This window comes from Orcinus orca, chromosome 14, assembly GCF_937001465.1.
Source record: "Orcinus orca chromosome 14, mOrcOrc1.1, whole genome shotgun sequence".
Taxonomy (NCBI): Eukaryota; Metazoa; Chordata; class Mammalia; order Artiodactyla; family Delphinidae; genus Orcinus; species Orcinus orca.
Window position 1 is genome coordinate 36,431,933 of NC_064572.1, and position 15,884 is coordinate 36,447,816.

At 56.2% G+C, this 15,884-nt stretch overlaps 1 protein-coding gene across 9 annotated transcripts in view; it reads left to right on the forward strand.

Moving 5' to 3' along the window:
• ZMIZ1 (zinc finger MIZ-type containing 1) overlaps positions 1 to 15,884 on the forward strand; it is a 230,753-nt gene that overhangs the window by 37,640 nt on the left and 177,229 nt on the right. For all 9 annotated transcript variants that reach the window (XM_033434003.2, XM_033434005.2, XM_033434004.2 and 6 more), the window contains exon 2: positions 5,166 to 5,288. The gene's annotated coding sequence lies outside the window, so the exon portion shown is untranslated. The remainder of the gene's footprint in view (positions 1 to 5,165; positions 5,289 to 15,884) is intronic.

Genomic DNA, 15,884 nt, shown 5'->3' on the forward strand with positions numbered 1-15,884 from the left:
TGCGTGCTTTGAGGCGTATTTATCTGTGCGCCTTGCGCGCCTGGTACACACTAGACGCTCAATAAAAGCAGGCTGGATTCAACGAAGGGGGCTCCTGAAGGTGTTGTCGGAGCGTCCCTTTGTTAATAATGTGGTAAAGATGGGGGGGCTGGGGTCAGCAGAGAGGCTGACCTTCACTCCCACCCCCGCCAGACCCCCTTCGCAGCCTCCGCCCGGGTAATTGCTGGGGGCTGCAGTGGGCCCCTCCCCGATTCCACGCAGCCAGGGCCTTCCTTGCCAGCAGGAGTCGGCTCCCTGGGCTGCCCGTGTGATCACTCTCCAGAAAACAGCCCAGTGGAAACTGCATGAATGATTGATAAGAGCTGAGAGCTGTTTAATTTTTCCCCCTGTTTAATGGCTATCAATAATTTAATACGCTCTCTGTATGTTTTTAAGAAATAGCACCCATTTCGCCGTCTCCGGTTTAGCGGGCTAAATGATTTAAGTGTTGGAAATACGCTCTGAGGATGGAGGTTGAGAGTCAGAGGAATCTGGAGGCCGGGGGTGGGGGGAGGTGGGTTCAGAGCCAGCCAGCAGCATCTTGGCCTGGGGTGTGCGTGCGTGCGTGCGTGCGTGTGTGTGTGTGTGTGTGTGTGTGTGTGTAGGTGGGAGGGAGGGGAGGGTACAAGCCAGCGCCATTCTGCTAAGAGCAAGATAATTGCTTTTCCGGGTCTCACTGAGCAGCCCCTGAACAGCTGTCAACTCACCCCCTCCCCAATGCTGAGCTCTGGAGACTCCAGGGGGCCCAGGGCGGTAGGAGGGAGCGGCTGCCGGTACCACCATGGGCTGCAAACCACCCTCCCCGTGACATCTTTGCTCCCTCCGAAAGCTGTTAAATCATTTTTATTTTAATGATGCAGTTAGTCTCCTGCCAGCCTCATCTTCCAGGTAGGATAGGGGTAGTGTGGAGTGGGGGGCTCAGAATCACTCATCTCAGGGCCCACAGGGACCTGGAAGGTCATCTGCCAGTGCTCCCCCAAACTTTCCAGAGGCACAGGATCACCTGGGAGGACTTGTTAAAAATTTAAATTTCTGGGCTGCATTCCAGACCCACAGACTTCCATTCTCAGGGGAGAGGCCTGGGAAGCCGTGGGTTTAACAAGCAGCCCAGGTGATTCTTATCATCAGAGGAGTTTGGGAAATAGAGAATTCAGCTCGTTCTGATGCTTCCTGCACCCACAGGGCCGCTGCCTCTGCTTGCACGCCTCTGCGGACGGGACCCTCACCGTCCTGTGAGACAGCACACCCACCTGTGGAAGGTGCGCCCCAGTCCGGAGCTCCTTCTGTCGTTAGGCTGGGCCCACGCAGCTGCCCTCATGTGCTCCTCATGTGGAGGTAGCCTCTGCTGTAGGACAGACTGCCTGGGACCTGGTGTCTTGCCCTGTCCCATCCTGGCCACCCTCTGGCTTCTCTGTGCCTCTTCCTTGAGCAAGAAGCTTCTTTCTCAGCAAAGGAGTCTGGGTAGCAGAGGAAGCGTAGGGGTGGGGATGCACTCTCACCTCCGGGCCTGAGTGCCCCCTTCGCAGGGGCAGGCGGGTGACATGGTGCTGTGGCCTGCCCTCGGTGGCCTGCAGTGGCCACATCAGCCTGTTTGTGGCAGGCACCATTGCTGGCACAGTGGAGATTCTGAGCGGGGCAGAAAGATTCCTGGGCCTCAGAACCACCGTGGCCTTTCAGGGGCCAGTCCTCCCATCCGAGAGAAAATGTGACTCATCAGAGATTGTTGACTAAGCCAGATCTCTGGGATGAGAGTGGCGGAGCTGAGGCCAGAGGGGGCTCCCCCAGGGCCAGGGCCACACATCCATTGAGGACATAGCTGAAACTGCAAAGGTGAGGCAGGGGCCCCAGACAGGGGCATACAGGACTGAGGCCCTGGCGCTCACCTGAGTCACAGTCACTGAGGGCAGTGGGTGGGGCAGGGGAGAGCTTCCACCTTCTTGCTTGGCCCTGATGGAGACAACTCAGTTCATGGAAGGACTTTAGCAGAGCTGATGCCCTGGCCGTCTGACATTACAATTCTTCCTTTGCTTTGGCAGTTTGCATTGTTTCAGCAGAGATACAGTGCTGACTGCCAGGCGGGCTTGCTACTTCATTTCACTAGATAATTAAGAGGAAAGGAGTGGTACCCTTTCATAGGTGTCACCATCTGCTACAAAATGGGGGACCCCTTAAGTCCTTTCCCTCTTTGTAGACCCTCTTTGTACCCCCAAATTCAGCCCTGCCCTCGGTCTACGTGGGAGAAGCCGGGGTCCCAGGAGATGCTGTCATATGACCTGTCTTGTCATCACCAGTTCCCCTTGTGCCCCTTCACCCCCCAAAGCCTGCAGTGATCATCACAGCACCACTGTGGAGGTCTCAACCCTAGGGGAATAGGAAGAGGGGTGCCACCGAACCCCGACAGGGCCACTACTTGGAGAGTTCCAAGAGCTGGGGAGACTGAAGGGAAAGACTTAACCCCATGCTCAGGAAGACCCAGCTCCAGAGAGAGAGCTGTGTTAATGTAGACACCTGGGCAAGGCCAGGGGCAATCAGGGAAGGCTTCCAGGAGGAGGTGCTGCCTGCCCTCAGGCTTGAAGCAGGAGAGGAAGGGGAGGGGCATCCCCGGTGCAGAGGTGTAAGGTGGCACTGTGAATTGCAGAGGAGAGTGAGGTGAGGCCAGCAGGGCAGGGCGGGGCTGGATATTGGCTGCCTGGGCGGAGAGCCACGGAAGACTTGTTCGTTTTTAGCTTCTGTCGAAGTATTACATCCATGCAGAAAAACTGTGCATATCCTAAGCGCAGCTTGACCAATTCTCGCAAAATGAATACACTCATGTAACCATCATAGAGATCAAGAAACAGAACATTCCAGATCCCCTAGAACCCCCTGCATATCCCCTTCCGGTCACTGCTCCCCCTCAAGGATAATGGCAGCATTATCCTTACATTATCAACAGCATACTATCAGTTATCTACTGCTGCCCCCAAAACCGCCCCCAAAACTACCCCGAAACTTTGTGACTTAAAATAAACAACCACCATTTATTATGTCTCATAATTCTGTGGTTTGCCTGGGCAGTCCCTTTGCCAGTTTCCCTTGGGCTCATGTGACTCCAGTCACCCGAAGGGCTGGCTGGACCAGACGGTCTAAGATGGCCTCAGTCACATCTGGTGGATGGTACTGGCTATTGGCTGGGCAGCTTCAGTTCTCCTCCATCCTCCAGTAAGGTAGACCAACTTCCTTCCATGGCTAGGCTGCATTCCAAGAGATCCAAGGCCAGAAACAGCAGGATCTCTTGAGTCCTAGTCTCTGGAAGTCACAAAATACCACTTTCACCAAGTCCTATTGGTCAAAACAAGTCTCAAGGCCAGCCTGGATTCAGAGGCAGAGAATAGACTCCACCTCTCGATAGGAGGAGCTGCAGAGAATCTGTGGCCATATTTGTTTTAGCCTGCCACAGCATAGAGTAGCTGTGCCTGTTCTTGACCTTTATATAATTGGATCCCTTAAGTATGTTCTCCAATGTCTCTGGCGTTTTTGACCAACATTGTGTTCATAAGATTCATGTGTATTGTTGGATAGAGTTGCAGATTATTTGTTCTCATTGCTGTGTGGTATTCCATTGTATGCGCACACCGATTTCTCCGTTCTGCAGTTGATTGCCCTGTGGGAAGTTTTCATTTTGGGGCTGTTATGAGTAGCACTGCTGGGAACGTTCTTGTATGCATCTTTGGGTGACCACATGCACACATTTCTGTGGAGGTGAAAATGCTGGGCTGCTGAGAGACCACAGGGTAGGGGATACTTCCAAACTGTTCTCCAAGGTGGTGACCAGTGCACGCCCTACCAGCAGTGTTTGGGAGGCGCAAAAGAGCTTTGTGGAAGAGAGTGAGGTGGTTTTAGAAAGATGCCCCCAGCTGAAGGTGGCTGGAGGGGTGTCTCTGACCCTAGGGCTCCCTGTAATGTCCCCTCTCTGCCTGCCCCTAGCCTCAGGCCTGCAGACTGGGGAAGAAGGGCCGTCAGACCAGATGGCTCTTTTCTGAGTGTGATCTCTACGACTGCACTTTTTCCCATCCCAGGGCCCTCCTACTGCCCTCTCTCCTTTACCCAGAAGCTTTCTTCCACAGCTAGCCTGACCCCCCAACAGCCAGGGAAGCTGGGTGCCTGCATGCGCTGACACACGAGGACACAGGAGCTGGGAGGGACTGCCGTGGCAGCCTCCATCCATGATAGCTCTGGGCAGTGGGCAAGACCAGGAGTCTTGGGTTCTACTTCTGGCCTTTCTACTTCTGGCCTTGCCTCTCTCTTGCCATGGGACCATGGGAGGAACCCTTCCCCTATCAGGGCCTCAGTTTCCTCATGAGGCAGAGAAGGGAGTCAACTTCACCAAGTCTCTTTGCTCTCACCAACCTGAACCCTGGATTCTAGAATCTAACAGGGGAAAGGGCACGAGGAGGCCCATGGAGAGCTTGGCAGGCTTCTGGATTTCAAGGCACATGTCAATTGGCCCACTTTGTTCAGCTTCTTCACTGAATATCTTCACTGCCCCACTCATCCATCCATCCATCCATCCATCTCTGTGGCCTTGTGAGCCTCGGAGGATAGAGATAAACTAAGACCTCATTCCCGATGTCCAGGAGCTCTGCTTGGGGGAGGAGCCTGGCCTATAGAAAGCTGGGGCAGACACGGTCAGCTAGACCCAAAGCTGCTGGGGGATGAACAAAGAAAGGAGCGACAGGTCAGAGAGGGCTCCACGGAGGCATCTGGGCAGAGTGGGGCTCTGAAAGACAGAGCAGTGGGGAAAAGGGCTCCAGACAGAGCACCCAGCTTGCCTGAAGGGTGGGGGTCCTGGGGGGGCTGGGCTGACTGCAGCACAGTGGTGGGTGTGCCAGCACGCTGCTGCTGTGGTACGGGGTGCAGAGGAGCTGACCTTGGTGCTGGACCTGGTTCTGGGCCTCTGACCTTTACTGGGGGGTTGGGGACAACATCTAGTTTCTAGGGTCATTCCACTTCTGTGGGCCAGCGCGGCTCTCCAGGAGATGGCCAGAGGGGCCTGGGCAGGCGGGACCTGGAGCTGGGTGAAGGGGGTCAGGGCCACCCCCAGGCTCAGGCTTGAAACTCACCACGCCCTCTCCTCTCTCCCGCAGGACCTGCAACAGCTCTGCTCGGCCAAGTCAGACTGCTGGGGCCGCTGCCTCCTTCCACTGTGAGCTCCTTTTCCCGACGCCCTTACAGCCTTCAGTCCCGGTGGTCGGCAGAGGCCTTGGCAGGTAAGCAGGATGAGCTGGGCCCTGGCACTGGGTGTCTGCTGGTGTGGCGCCCAGCCCAAGCAGCTGGTGCCGTTTCAGGGCCTGGAGAGCCCAGAGCTGGCCCGTCATCACTGAGGAATTAGGGGAAGGGGCTTATTTCTCAATTTTCACTTCTCCTTGGCCTCCTCCTCTCAGAGGGAGCCAGAGAGCGGAGAGGTGTGCCCTGGCCTGGCACTCGGATATTTGGTTTTATTCTCTTGCCAACTCCTGGTGTAGCATTGGGTAGCCCTGCCCCTTCATGGCTGAGAGCCTCAGTTCTCTCATCTGCTACATGAAAATAATCATATCCTCTAACATTCTGAGCACTTAACTGTATGCCAGGCACTGTGCTAAGTACGTGTAGTTGTTAACTCCTTTCGGCTTCACCACAACCCTGTGAGGTAGGTGCTGTTATCTTCCCCATTGTGAGGCTTGTGGTCTGAAAGCAACTTGCCCAAGGTCATGCTCCTGGCTGAGCCCCCGTGGGGTTCAGTTCCAGGTCCTTGTGGCCCCAGTGTGCTAGCCCCTGACCCCTGTTCCATTCTGCCCCTGACCTTGCCCCCCCCCCCGCTGGCCTCTTCTTGTGGGTGGGCATCAAGGCGATCGTGGATGTCCTCAGAAGTGTTAAGTCCTGTCCCAACTCAAGGCAAAGGGAGGGGGCTTTTACAAGGTGACAGTTGCTGCTGGTTGCCTGGGGTCATGATTCATTTGTGGATATGATGTGACATGAACCAGACCTGACCCCTCGTCCCCAAGGTGGCACACAGGGCCCTTCTGGCGCAGGGGTATGTTGGTTGGATACGGCTCTCTCTCCCTCCGCCTCCCAAGTTCAGTTTCCCAAGCTTGTATTAAGCAGTTACTGTATGCCAGGCCTGACAGTAGGCCCTGTGGTGCTGGGCAGGAGGCCTTGTCCCCTTATGTACTCTGGTGGAGAAACAGGGAGATCACATCAGATGTGGAAAGCCCAAGCGAGGGGAATAGTTGGGGTTCATAGGTTAGAGAGGGGCATTCTGGGGAGGTGATCCAAAAGTGAATTACATCATGGGGAGAAAGAAGGCTGGGTGGAGAGCCTGGCAGTTTAGGGGATGAGGTTGGCAAGGGAATGGAAAGATTGTAAAAGGCCACAAATGCCAGGCTGAGGAATTAGATCCCAAGGGCAGTGGGGAGCCATGGAAGGTTCTAAGTCAGATAGTGGCCTGTTGAAGGTGGTTGCATTGGAGAGGCCTTTGGAAAGGCCTCTCATAAGAGACTGAGGCAGGGAAGTTGGCAGGATTTGCAGTTGGCTGGTGGGGGGCATGAGGTTAGGAAAGCTGCCGTGATGTGGGATGGGGATTAACGTTGGAGTTCTGTGTAAGTGTTGGGAGTCTGGAATCCAGGAAGGCTTCTTGGAGGAGGTGGACCAGGTTGTGGTCTGGAATGTCTCTGAGAGGGCCGAGATTTTCCTGAGGAAGAAGATGATTTATAGTTACACATGAGCTTGAGGTTTTCATCTGGAAGTATAGATATACATACAAGTCCCAGAGGATTCTCCCAGCCCATATTCATATCTGTGTCCATGAACACACGTGCACATGCATGCTCTACACAGACACACATGTGCATGTAAACCTGTTCCTGCATGCTAAGGGGCTACAGATGTGCCTGCACGCATGGCTATGATTGGTTGTGTGTGCACAGATACATGCAGAGATGTGCAGAGACCTGCTCCCTCACACCCATATACACGCAGACATTACTTGTGCGTGCTACAGACATACATGTGCACGCACAGACTTGCTGCACGCACACGCTCACAGATGCACGTTCACAAACTTCTGTGTTGACACCCCACACAGATACACGGGCAGAAGTTCTCACAACACATGGCGTCTCCGCGTTCACCCGGGGATGCCCTCACATGCACACACAGGGAGGGATGTGTTCCAAGGAGAAGGGCCTGTTCAGGGGTCATTGGCTTCTCACCTTGCAGTTCCTGGGGTCACTGGGCAGCTTTGGGTCAAGGCTGAGCCCTGACCTCTGCATGTATGTTGGGAGGGGGACTGTCAGGGTTTGAGGGCCAGTCCTGTGACCATGGCCACGCTCTTGCCTTCTCTGGGCCTCAGCTTCCTCAACTGGAAACAGAAACAGTCACCATCTGGCCCCAGCATCCTGGACAAGGTGGTCATGAGGATTAGAGACACCGATTCACAGTGCTGAGAAAAATTCCCCGCACAAGGTAGGGCTTAACAAATAGGACCTGTTATTCTCATGAGAAGAAAGTAGGCTGTGGGTTAGGTAGAGGCGCCTGGGCATTGCCGTGGGGTGTCCGTGGGGCCTTATTCTTGTTCCTTATCTCCTGCAGACTCCATCCTGGCTCCCTGGGGCCTGGGCACCCTCTGAGTCCTGGGCATGACAAGCTGGTAGGGACTGTGTCATCCCTGCCCCCAGCTGCACTTCCTCTGTTGACTCCTGGAAGTCAGGGTCTTGTGTCGTCCACTTTGTTACCCAACCGTACACGAGTCCCTGTCGGGGAACTGGCATGTTACATCCATGAGCTTATGAGCCCTGAGAGGGAGGCCTCACTGAACAATTTCTAGATGAGGGAACTGAGGCCGTCGAGGGTAGGTGAGGTTCTCAAGGACACCCGACCAGAAATAGTGAAGCTGGGCTCCAAACCAGACCATCAGATGCCAGAGTTTGTGCTCTTTGCTCTGGTAAGCTCCCTTCAGGGATAGGTCATTTAATGCCTACTTTACAGATGAGGAAACTGAGGCTCAGAGTGGGTGAGCCACACAGCCAGGAAGTGGTACCTGCACCCCAGATTCAAGACTTCCTCTTCCCTCCCTTCCCTCTTCCCGGCAGGGCCCCTCCAAGTTAGAGGAGTTTCCCAAGGGGGATCCTGGCTTCTGGCTTTAGCCTGGCCCAGTCTTCCCAGGCCAAAGAGTGTCCATTTTCTTGCAAGTAAAAAGGTGTGTTGTTCTCTGGGGTCCACTGTCTGGGCATCATCTACTAACTTCCTCTCTGAGACCCCTTTGTAAAATGTCCTTAGCATGGTCCTTTGGAAATCTGGTCAGCAAGAAGCTCTGGGCTGCCCTAGCCCTTGCACACCCATCAGCAGGCTTGTTGCGTGGGACCAAGGCAGGAAGTGTGGGTTCTGCCTGGTATGGGGGATCAGGTCTGTGTATGGGGAAGAGATCTGGGAAGGATCCCTGGGAGGTGACAGGTGGGCTGGGAATTGGAAGGTAAGGAGAAATTTGCTAGGTTGATGTCAAGGGAAAAAGGGAAGACCAAGCAGAGAGCCCGGCTCTTGCAAAGTCCCAGAGAAGTGACAGTTCATTCACTGGCCCTCTGCCTCCTCTCCCAAAAGTGTCCATCAGAATCTTCTAGAATCAGGACCGGCTACATAATTTGCAGGGCCCAGTGCAAAACTGTAGGGCCTGTTGTCCACAAATTATTAAGGATTTCACAAGGGTGGCCCTAGAGCAGTAAACCAAAGTGGGTCCCTCTGAGCTTGGGGCCCCGTGCAGCTGCCCGTGAAGCCAGCCCTGCTTAGATTAAGTGAAGAACTGAGTTCACATGTAGGCTCCACCAGCCACTGCCTGGCCCAGTGACCTTGGGCAAGTCCCCCATCACCCTGTGAGTCTCATCTGCCCAAGGGAGAGATGTTGCCCTCCCTCCAGCAGCAGCAGCCTCAGCGGTGCCAGTATCCAGCTTGTCTCAAGCATCCAGGTTCAGTGGCTTCAGTGAGGCCGGGATTACAGCTCTTCCTGTCAGGCAGTGGTGTTTGAGGGTTCTCTGAGGTGCCCCGTCTACCTTTTCAGCCCTGTCCCTGCATACTTCGGAAACCTGTCTTTTTTGTGCTTTTCCAAATCCACAGGGGCAGAGGGGGTTGGGGGCTGCTCTGTGTTTTATTTGCAGAGTCTTCTGCCTCGTTGCCCCTTGCCTGCCCTTCTCGGCTTGGCAAACTCACTCCTATGGGTCAGATGCCATGGAGGCTTCTCTGACCCCAGCCCCTCCCTCCCGACCTTTGCCCTGTGACCCCTCCAGTAGCTACAATGACCTCTTGTACTGTAGAGTTCTCTAGAGTGTGTAAGCTCTTTCACACCCCGTGAGACCAATGAGAAACCCTTGAGAAGTCCTATTCCCTTTACCGGACTGGAAAACAGAGACTCAGAAGTTCAACCCCCAGCCTAGCTCCTGGGCTGCGGTTAGGCCCACATCAGGAAGGGGTACAGGTAGTGGCAACAGAGGGTGGCATCTGGGCTCTGTTCTGGGGCAGCTTCATATTTCAGCGTTTTGGAAGACTGGCTTCCCCTCTGGGAAAGAGCCCCAGCCCCTGGTCCAGGAGAGGCCCCACAGGTGTCTGGGCTGGTGAAGAGGAGGCAGTGAGCCAGAGGTGTGGCCAGCTGGAGTACACAAGCCCCAGCCCTGCCCCTACCTGTGGGTAACTTGGCCCACTTCCCTCCACCTGGTGGACTGGAGCCAGGCGTGTGTGGTACTGGGGCTCAGGCGAGGCCCAGAGCAAACAGAGGTGAGAAGGCCCCAACTGGTCTGGGACGTGGCAACCAGCAGGGTTGGACACAGCATGACCCGTCAGGGGCATGACAGCTGCCCCCTCTGGCTGGCACTCCATGAAAGGTACTCAGAACACCTTTGGTGGACGACTGCACAGGGCACTGACGTGGTGAGGGGTATGGACTCTGGGCCTCGGCTTTGGGGTTGTACAGCACTGCCACACTACTCTCTTTGTGACTTCAGATGAGTGGCTTAACCTCTCTGTGCCTCATTTCTTCATCTGTAAGATAGGGATAATAGAACCGACCCCACTGAGTTGTGAGGGATTCAATGAAGTCAGCCATGTACACTCTTGCAGCGGTGCCTGGGACGAGGCTAGCGCTCCACAGCGTATGCGTTGACGGTGGGTGAGCAGGCGGGGGTGAGTGTTGGAGCTGATCCCCAGGGGTGTGGGCACACGGGGAGGGACTTGGTTGGATTGTCATTTCAGAGAGGCTGTAGGGGAACAGCGAGGATTGGGGTTGGCCTGGATTTGGGTTTCATATGCGGCGATCCCAAACAGTTGTTGATGAGAGCTCTGTGGGCAGGGACCTGGGGTGACAGCCACACTCCCTGGCCAGCCCCTCCAGCCCCGGGTTTGTGGCTTCATGCTGACAGCATGAACACCGTCAGCTGTCAGTCAATAGGTTTCCAGGGCTACATGTCGCAAGGCGGGTTTGGGGCTGGCTTTGAAGACCTTGAATGCCAAGCCCAGCTCACAGCGGGCCTGGCCATGGCCACACAGAGCTGGGATCCCAGGGCCCCCATGTGGCATACCTGTCAGTATCCAGCACCAGCTGAGAATGCACACCCTCCTCTCCCTCCCCGGAATTTGTTGCCTGCAGCCCAGGAGGCCTCTCCAGCCCCTGCCTCTGCAGCCAGCCCTGACCCTGCAGCCCCTACCCCAACCTGGAGCTGGAAATAGTCCATAGCCCATTGGTCACTCCTGCCCGATGTGGGATGCCCTTTGGGTCAGCAGGGTGGGCCACTGTGCTCACGGGCTCCCTGAGTAGGACTTTCATTCAAGCCTCAGTCCTGCTGCAGGCCTGCTGTGTGACCTCGGACAAGTCGCTGTCCCTCTCTGAACAATTGTTCATTGGTCTATAAAGCCAGAGGCTCAGCTGGGACAGGTCAGGATTCACAACCTGCAGTGTTCTCAAGGGTATCAACAACCCAGGGAAGCTGGGATTATCCCACTGTGTGGAAGAGGAAACTCATAAAGCATAGAGAGGTTAAGAAATGTATCCAGGGTCACAGAGCTATTGGTGGAGCTGAGATTCAGCCCACTTTTACCTGACACAATAATATGTGTTTTCCCCACTACCTCAAACTGTCTCTGGTAGGTACATGTGTGTTTGCTGGGTGAACTATTCACTCCGTCAGCCACAGTGGGTCGAACACTTACTGGGCTCCAGCACTGTGCTAGGCACTGGCATTCAAAAGTGAATCTGAGCATCGGCTGAGCACAGCCCTGGGCTTGAGTGGAGGTCACACGGTCTACAGCGCAGCGTGTGCTAGGTGGGTGCTCTCAGCGGGTGAAGGCAGTAGGAGTTGGGATGGGCAGCTCTTCCCCCATGCTGGAGGAGGCAGCCGGAGGAGACTGCCTGGAGGAGGGGGCTAGATCCCTACACAGAGGAGTGAAGGAGTAGGGTCTTCCTGGGGTTTCTACACAACTTGATGGGGTAGGTCTGGAGTCCAGCTGGAGAGGAAGCTTCATTCAGCCACAACTGGAAGCAGGCTCTGAGGCAACTCCTGGGGGCCACAGAGTTTGACCTTGGTCCTGCAGAGAGCAGGGAGCCAAAAGGGGCCGTGGAGAAGTGGCAGCTCCTCTGTGAAGGCCATGAGGCTGGCCCTGGCCTGCAAGCGGGAGCTCACAGCTCACGCAGAGACTGTCGATCAGGGAGGGGCAGGGCTGGGGCTTGTGTACTCCAGCTGGCCACACCTCCAGCTCACTGCCTCCTCTTCACCAACCCAGGCACCTGTGGGGCCTCTCCTGGGCCAGGGGCTGGGGCTCTTTCCCAGGGGAAAGCCAGTCTTCCAAAATGCTGAAATGCGAAGCTGCCCCAGAGCAGAGCCCAGGTGCCACCTTCTGTTGCCACTGTCTGCACCCCTTCCTGATGCAGGCCTGACATCAGCCCAGAGGTGGGGCTGGAAGGGAGACATGGACAAACCTGTTCAGTGACATGGTGGGGACAGAGAGGCCCAGAGCCCAGCCCAAGGTCACGCAACATCATCACGGCAGGTGCAGGAGGCCGACGGGCTAGACAGGAGGCATCCTTTTGGGGGGTGAGGGGGCAGCTGGTCTGGTACCCCTGGTTCTCCCAGAGTCTGGTGGGAGCCTTGCTGTTGTGTGTGGTCACCCATGTAGGTGTGTGGGGCTGCGCTCACACCCCAGACACCCCTGACCTCGGCCACCAACAGGGCTCCCCGAGGACAAACTGGGATTTGGTAAAAACTACGCTGAGAAGGATTCCTTGGGTGTTACTCACTGCGGGTTCTTTGCCCTCCCCCGATGTTTGCTCACCGTCCCCCCGCCCCCGCCCCACTGAGCCCTGGAGGTTGTCTCCCTCTGGTTCAGGAGCCACGCACTTAGGGTGAGGACAGCCACGCCCATGCCCTGTGTCCTAGGTCCAAAACCTCCGTGACCTCGCGGGGAGGGAGCAGACGCTGGGTGGGGCTGCAAGGGTGGCCTCTTTATTTGAATCGTAGCATCCCAGCCCCCTGGGAGAGGAATGGTTTTTAGAAATCATTTGGCCCAGTCTCTCATGGTACAGATGGGGAAACTGAGGCTCAGAGGTAGGAGGGTACACCCCGAAGTGGCCCAGCATGGCACTCCAGGCTTTGGGCTGAGCTCACTGCCACCCTAAACTGCTTCAGATGCATGGCGGGTGTAGATGCCAGCAGGGCCCAAGACCTACAGCAGTGCTCGTGACCCAGCCATGGGGCGTGGTGTCTGCAGAAAGGCAGGACCCACCCCTGAGGAGCTGGGGGCGCAGAGTGTGGGGCTGGGGAAGTTCTGGGGATCTGTGGAGAGCTGAGCAGGGCGCCCTCAGACCTGGCTCTGTTAAGCCTCGTTTGTACTCCGCCTCTTGTAATCACTACCTCCTGCCGAGACCTGCTACCATTAGGGCTCCTCCTCCCATCTGTTTACCCAGAGAACCCAGTGAGGTCTGGAGATTGCAGGCCCAGAGGCCAGGGCAGAGAGAATGCTCTGGAGTCAGGCCCCGATTGGAAAGCTGACAAGATGCAAGGGGGTGAGGAAGGAAAATGGACTCTGGAAACCAGGAGCCACCCGTGCCCCTCATCAGCCCCTTCGGCTGAGCCACAGCAGGGTGCCCAGTGGCCTGCAGTCCGCGGGAGGCTGCTGGGTCTGTGATACCTAGGGAGAGTTCCAGGGGTTCCGAGGGAGTCAGGAGTCAGGGCGGACTTCCTGGAGGAGGGGGAGTTCCAGCTGGTTCCTGAAGAATGAACATGATTGTGAACTGAAAGCATTCTAACCAAAGGGTCCAGCTGGGCCAAAGCCTTGAGGCAGGCACGCTGGGGACAGATTCAGTGGGGCTGGATGGAGAGCCAAGACTGGGCAGTGAAGGAAATAAGGTTGGAGATGCCCCCTAGAGGCCAGATGGTAGAAGGAGGAGGAAGTTTGTACCGTGTTTCTAACAGGCTAAACATCCCTGAGAGGTTCACTGCCCACTTCTGTGCCTGTTTCTGTCAGATCTCCTGGGAGCTTTGGGCACCTGGGAACCACAGCAGGGCAGCACCTCAGTGGGAGAGCCTGCCTTTGGGGAGGGTGTGAGCAGGTGCCAGGATCCTAGGCTCCCCCGGGAGCTGGTGGGTCTCCCTCAGCCTGGGGGGATGGGGGATTCAGCCCCTGGGGCAGACTCTCCTGCAGGCTAAGGGTCCAACACCCAGAGTGGACCCCAGAGCTGAGAGTTTGGCAGGGGGAGGGGGTGGGCTGAGAGATGGGCTTCCCTTCTCCTTCCTGTGACCAACTGCCTCCTTCCTTCTTCTAGAGAAGCTGTGTGGGGCAAGGATGGGAGCAGGTGGCCCTCCCCAAGGCTTTGGGTGCGCTCAGAGCCTGACAGAGAGGAGGTGAGCCTTTGAGCTACGTGTGCTGTACCAGGCTTGTGACTTGCTGCGGGTGCTGTGGGTGCCTGGTGCCCCCACGGGTGCAGCCCCTCCTTGTAGCCCTGGGCTCAGCCCAGGTTGTGTTCGCTGAGCCTCCACGGACCCAAGGTGGCCTCTCTCTCACCTTTCCTATCAGCAGAGCAGCAGCCACGGGCCTGGGAGCTCAACTCCTGGTACCTAGGATTTCATACATCCCCCCAGCAGTTTGCACAGCAGCTGGCTCCGGCTCTGTCAGCTTTGGTTCCCACTTGGGAAGCCCAGAATTCTTTTCTGGGATAACACAACAGCCCTTCCACAGCAGGAAGGGCGAGCTGCCCTCATGGCAAAGCTTCTTCCTGAGCCCTGGCTCCTGCATCCTCAAAATAGCAGGTGGGCTTAGCAGGGGCGCATTTTCCAGGGAGGAATTAGAGTCAGAGAAGAGACGGCATGAGACTTGGCCAGCGTCACGTGGCCAAGGCAAGACTCGCCCGGGATTCCAGGCCCTAGTCAAGCTCCTTTGGGGACGGAGCCACGGTTTCTTTTCAGGGCCACAAGCAGATGCTCCAGGGCTTGGGAAGAGGAGGTGGAGGAAGAGAGCTTCTGGGGACGAGGAGCCCAAGAGAGAGGCCCCGAGTCACTGTCTCTCCTCCTCGGCTCCAGCTACTTTCATTGGCGGGTCCACCAGTGGTGCTGACATTTACCTGGTAGAGAGGTGGGCCTCCTCCCTCTTGAATCAAGATGCTAAAAATAACCGGGCCCAGCTTTTCAGGGCCCCTGCCCAGCCAGCGCCTGCTTGCCTGCCTTGGCGACCTTTTTCCTGGGTGCTGGAAGCTAAGTGCTTTGTGAGCATTTGGTTCCTTGTGCCAAGGACTTCCTAGGGGTCAGAGCAGGGATAGCAATGCATGCTCAGCTCCTGAGCCTGAAGAGGGGTCTCTGCAAGGCCTACCTATCCCCCAGGTATTGGGGTGATGGGCCCCTGCCCAAACCGTGTTTTCTCCCTGGGTCTAGTACCCTGCCAGACTGGCCACTCTGCCCCTGGATGCTTGAGCCCCTTCCTGGAGCTGCTGGAGTTTCTCCCAGTACCCCTCCTCCTCAGAGTTATCCAGCGCTCACCTTGAGTCCTGTACCACGCCCAACACAGATGTCCAACGTGTGGTCTCCTGCCTTCACACTGCATGTTCATCCTGCAGCCAAGAGGAGCCCAGACTTTGTGGCTGGGCATGTTTAAATCCAGCTGTGCAACCTTAGCGCATTTCTGAGCCTCAGTATTCTCATCTCTGAAATGGGCATCATAACTAACTTTGTAGTGTCATGACAAGAAAGAAGTGAGGTCACATGCAGGTGTCAGATCAAGAGAGCTGCCTGCCACCCAGCCAGGAGAAAGCCTGAGCGCCTCTGGGGGCTTTCCTTTCTCTTGCTTTGTAAATCAACCCTGGAAACTTCATACGTACGTATGGTTGATGTGTGTGGACTGGAAGAGGAAGGTCTTAAAGACCCAGGCTGAGGACTGGGGACTTGATCTCCTCAAAAACAGGGGTCCCTTGCCCATTCCTGTGCACGTCCAGAGTGGCCTGCCCCACCTGAATGTTTATCCACTTCTTGCCCTCGGTCAGTGTGATCAGAATTGTGTCGGCATTGGCCCACGAGTCCCTGGCTGTGGGGTCAGCCCCATGGAAATGGAAGTGGTTTTCTGGGCTCCGTTCTCACCTACTGTGAGAACCTGAGCTGGTGGCTTAGCCCCTGCACGCCTCAGTGTCCTCATCTGAAAATGGGGATAATAACGGCCCCTCCCAATAAGCATTGTGAGATTAAATTAGCATTGTCGGTGCGGTGCTTAGGACAGGGCCTGGCGTGGGGTGAGCCCTTGGTGTGTGTTCGCTGGTCCTCGTAGCGGTCAGACTCGTCGTAGCCATCTGTGGTAATAACAGTGGCCACCGC